This window comes from Camellia sinensis, chromosome 14 (genome assembly GCF_055761805.1).
Source record: "Camellia sinensis isolate YWXY chromosome 14, ASM5576180v1, whole genome shotgun sequence".
In the NCBI taxonomy this organism is placed as follows: domain Eukaryota; kingdom Viridiplantae; phylum Streptophyta; class Magnoliopsida; order Ericales; family Theaceae; genus Camellia; species Camellia sinensis.
In genome coordinates, this window is record NC_138974.1 from 54,203,553 (window position 1) to 54,209,136 (window position 5,584).

At 36.6% G+C, this 5,584-nt stretch overlaps 1 pseudogene; it reads right to left on the reverse strand.

Annotated features, from left to right (window-relative positions):
• Positions 1–2,848: 2,848 nt before the first annotated feature.
• On the reverse strand, positions 2,849–4,808 carry LOC114320529 (mogroside I-E synthase-like; annotated as a pseudogene).
• Positions 4,809–5,584: the final 776 nt, after the last annotated feature.

Below are 5,584 nucleotides of genomic sequence, written 5' to 3' on the forward strand. Positions count from 1 at the left end.
TCCCGAGGCGGAGGCTGTGGCCACCTTTCTTCTTTTTGCATTCATTCTGTTAATTAATTAGAAATTCTGTAATAATTCGTGTGTTTATTATTCGGACTGTAATATTTATTTGGACCCTCCTAGTGAGGGCAGTTGTGTAATAAGTGTGCGTGAGTGTGTGTACGTCTTCCAACCCCACGTCTTTCTTCCCTTTTATTTACCCGCTTATGATGGTAGACTAGGGCATATCTAAATTAGCATACCGTATGCTATGCATGCGTGCATCCATCCATTTGTCTTGCATGCACCGGGCTCGGCGCATCATTCTAACTGCATCTGTATTTCAATTCCAAATTGAATACGTGTTAAGTGCAGCATTTCACATGCCATGTTTAGGTTAGCCGAGCCTACTCTAATTGCATCATGTATGTGTTGCATTAGTCAATTTGACATGAACTAGGACCATGCATGTTGGCTAACTAGTTTATTGTTTTGGCACGGAGTACGATGTAAGTATTTTCATGCTTTAGCATATCGCATGCGTGTGAATGCTATCATGACAGCATGCTTACCATGTGGCTAGATGCTTATGTGATAAACTGTTTGGTTGCCTGTGGGTGGAGGTTGGATTGTCTGAGTTGGAAAAACTCGTTGAAATCCGTATTTTAGCCTACTTGCGAGTAGCAAATTCCAAAGTGTTTTTCAAGACAAACGGATATGCAATGCTTATTTCCAAATTAGGCAATCTAGTCTATACTTGTGTACTGTGCGCATAACATAGTAATTCTAGGCTAATAAATGGAATAAGAACACATAACGTTTTCAAAAACGGATATCACGGTTAGTAGAGGCTGGTCTTCGGACCGGGCGAGAGGGGGTGCTAATAGCTGACCTTCCCCGATCGTACCCAAGTTCCCGAGCCGAGGCAACTTTGGTGATGACGGACACGTGGCCTTTGGCACCGAGTCAGGGTTTCCTAAATTCCCCCATTTTAAAATATTTAGGTGGTGACTCTGTATCTGGCAAAGTAGTCCATGTTTGGCACTTCTTTTCAAAAAATCTGTTTCTAAAAATGATTTGCCGGATTTGGACTCTTTGGTTCAGATTAAGAACCGTGACACAAATCGAGTCCGAACTGTAGCGAGGGCCCCACGCGGGCGCGTCTACAGTGGTGTCATCAGCGACTATTGGAGGGTCCTCCGTCACGTCCGCCATGGATATGCTTGAGTATTCTCACCGACGGCGCCAATTGTGGGGATAGTGGTTTTTGGAAATACTCCTCTGATCCTGGGGGACGCTCATTCTCCACCGATAGCCACCTGAAATGAATTAAACACTCCGGTCGGGGGTGCCGGAATTAGCACTCCGACGGACAAGTCAGTCTCTCGTTCTAGATTACTTGTATTGTAAGTTAAACTCTATCATTCTCACATACCTTTCTCAGTCTGCTATTCCTTTATTTATATTCGTTCCCTGGGCCTCAGGGCCTGGTCCACTTTTCGTTCATTATGCCCGTATTTACTCGACTCCATAACTCAGTGCCTATTCGGCCCATCTACCCTTTATATTCGGCATCCTTAGGGTTCTAAATAGAGCCGGGCAATACCTGTGTTAAAGTATGCCTCCTTTAAAATTTGGCTCCCACAATTGATTAAATAAAGAGAGAAACCCACAAATTTGAACAAATAGGGAAAAAATTTAACAGATAAGGAAAAAGTTCAACAGATAGATATAATTTTGAATAGGTAGTCAAAAAAATTTAAATAGATAGTCCAAAAATTTAAATAGATGGGCAAAATTTTGAATAGATAAGAAAAAGATTTGAACAGATAGTCAATGAAAGTCAATAGATAAAAAATGCAATAAATAAATTAAGGAGTAAAATGGAAACAAAATGTCCTTCAAAACAAATAAAAGGATTCCTCACCAAACTATTTCACAAAGGGTGAATGTCTCACTAACAGAAAGATTTATTAGACCTAATACCTTACAACTTTCTTAGATTGGATTTATCACCAATTTACTCTTTTTTCTTTTTATGGATGATGGACATACTAAAACTCAAAAAATGAACAGAATTATTTATCAAAAGTAAGATTCATAATGTGCTCTACCGTTAGACTGAATGGTCTGACTCATAAACCTTGTTGAATCTAAGACCACAAGGGGCAGACCGAACAATCTAACCAGTCCTTGGATGAAGTTTTTTTCTCTAATCATAAGCTAAATAAATTGTGGGAAACTAGACTTATCCAGAATTTTCCTGAGTGGGTGATTGTATGGTAGAGATTAATTTATATGATATAGAGTCCATGTGAAGTGTGGTGGAGATTAATTTTTGGATAATTTCTAAATTGATAACACTGGATTTGTAATATTGCCCATAAATTACTTCCTTAATTTCATTTTGATTGTGATTTATTTATTCAATTTATTGCTAAGTGAAATTCATTCAAGTCTTTTTCATACAATTGAATGATATTGAGGCTTATTTTAGGTGCTACATGCACCAATTAATGTAAACACTAGTGTACCAACTAGTGTTATGTCATTATTACTAATCCCGCCTATTATACAAATTACAAATACCTAAAACCTCTAAAATTATGTCACATCATCGGTTAGCATACTAGTCAATATATTAATTGGTACATCTAAAATTATTCTATTTCATAAGTCTCTGACAAGATAAGATGACCACGTGTTAAAATTGGAAATCCAGAGAGCAATGGCGTTGGTTGGAAAGAAGTATCCCAACCTCCCAATTTATGGCAAATTCAACCCCCAATCTGGAAAAACTTTGCATTCATTTCTATCTAATTGTTCCTTTTCCAAATTACTACAAAAAAACACAATAAAGACCAAAATATAGAACAATAATTATTGGATTGCAATTTATTTATGAGTAATGATTTAGCTCATGCGATTCTCTATTCCAAAACATCCATATCTGTTGAATTTTATCTCAAAATTTCAATGATTTAATGATTATGAATGTATTGGAAATTATGAATGTATTGGATCAGAGAAAGAAGTTGAATTGGCTACAAAATGCTTAGCCATGATTTATAAACAACTTCACGAGCATAAAAATTATTCAATGACTTACCTAGTTAATTTTGATCTTGATTCATAGTAGGCCACAATTATTTGGAACTATAGTTTACCTAATATGGACCAAGATCACCATATAACTACTCCGTCGAGTGGCCCAATTTGGCAACAATCTCATGGATGTTTCTATCTGAACTGCCACCTTCACCAACCGCCTCTTTTGCCAATTCACTCCATTTGATTGCATTTCTCTTCATCTCTTTCCCTCTTTCCCCTTCCATGACTTCCCTTACACAATGCTCAATCTCTTCTCTTCTAACAATACCCCTGTCGTTGCATCGAACCCTGAGTCCCATCCTTCAAACATCCATGACATACTTGGCATTGGTGCTTTGGTCTGTCCATTGCGACATTGCCACCATTGGAACTCCCAAGCTCAATGCCTCCAAAGTAGAGTTCCAACCACAATGTGTCACAAAATACCCAACTGCTTTGTGTGCCAAAACTTGTAAGTGTGGACACCATGATACCACCAAGCCCTTCTCAGAGGTCTCTATCACAAAGTCTTTTGGAAGCTTGGCCTCTTCTTTTGACCTAACCACCCACAAGAAATGGCAATTGCTGTCTCCCAAGCCCCAAGCTAGTTCTTCTATTTGATCGACTCCAAGTTCGGCTAAACTCCCAAAGGAGACATAGACAACCGAACCATTTGGTCTCTCCTCGAGCCAATTCATTCAGGTGCCAGTGTTTGGCTTGAAGATGCTGAGACCATACTCTGTATCATCTTGGTGTCTCTTGTCCAAGAACATTGATGGTATGGTTGGTCCTATTGTCCTCAATGGCAAAAACTTTGCCATCCAATCCACCACTTGCGCCAAATTGCTTGATAAAATTTGCAAATTAGACAAAATGTAATGAGGATGACATTTCGGTATCTTGAAATTCTCATATAATTCAACAGTTTGTCAGGTATGACGTGATGCGACACATAATATTCAAATATGATTTATTTTGACTGAATTACCAACCTCTTTCTCCAATTCGTAAAAGGTGTTGCACAGCACAAAATCCACTCTATCCACGTTCGACAGTTGATTCACAACCAATTCCAAAACTGGTAGATACGATCCAGGAACAGAGAGAAAAGACGGCAAATCCGAAGTCTCAAGTGGTGGCAACCCAGCAACACAAGATCTCCGAGACCCAGCAACAAGAGGAAGATCCAACAAACCCTTATAAACATGGTAATAAATATTGTGCACAGCACAAGACTGAGTAAAAAACACAGCTCCAACTACCCCAAACCTCTTAGCAACCTCAAGAACCCAAGGCAAGAATGAACCGTAAACAATACAATCGACAGGGTACTCTGTTCCACGGAGTTTCTCGATCAGCTCTGCCAGAGTATGCAAACCCACTTCTCGAAATCTCTCCAAGTAGACTTCGGGACTCACTTTGATGATGCCTTGGTCGTAGCCATCGGAGATTGTTTCGACTGGAATTGTAGAGACTGCTTGTTCGGAGATGGTGGTGTTGAACATGTGGCGAGTGGCAATGAGTGTGACTTCGATTTGCTTGCTTTGTAAACGTTTGGAGAATTGGAGCATGGGATTTATGTGGCCTTGTAATGGGTATGGTAGAATCAAACAATGAACTCTGTATGCCCTGTTTTCACTCTCCATTTTTGGAGAACACAAGTTAGAGCTCTCTTGCTTTCTTTCGTGCTTTTTAAATTGAATCTCTAGGCATAGTATTATCTTTTTATTTTTTCTTTTTAACAATCAGTGGACATGGGAGTCCAATACAGACATCATTATTAGATTGAAAGTAACATTTCATTGGATTGTTTAAAATAATACTTTCTCCGTCTAAAAATATTAATCTCTTATTCTGTTTTTTATTATTTTAAAATATTAATTTATTTTCAAAAATTAATGATTAAAATTATATAAATTTTTTATTTTACTTTTTTTTTAAATTCATTAATTAGAACAATTCATGTTCCAAAAAAAAAAAGTCAAAAATAGTGTTGGAAAGTTAATACTTTTGAAGTGTAACAATGTGATTGTATTACTAAAAAAAAGTTAAATTCTCTAAAAATGACTAATATTTTGAGAGGAAAAAAATATTTAAGTTGAGTAATGTTAGAGATATCAAAATTTATACCAAATGTCTTATATTAATGTGAAACTCACACTCATACGAGACATTTCGTAAAAATTTTGATACTTCTAATATTTTTAGTTTTTACTACTTATGTCAAGTGACCCACTGGTTAGATTTTGGTTTCGTTTGGAAAATAGGTTGGGATTAATTTAATTCACTAAAAAAATAAATTAAATAGTTCATAAGACAAAATGTAACATTCAAACTCTAATGATTTCATTTTATTTATCACAAAACTACAAAAAAAAATTAAAAATTCTTTCACAAAACTTTTTTAATCAAGTTAAAATAATTAAAAAAATTAAAAAATTACATTCCAAACGAAAACTTTAATATTGTGTTTGGTTTGGGGATTTACAAAAGAAAAAAATATGTGAAATTAAGT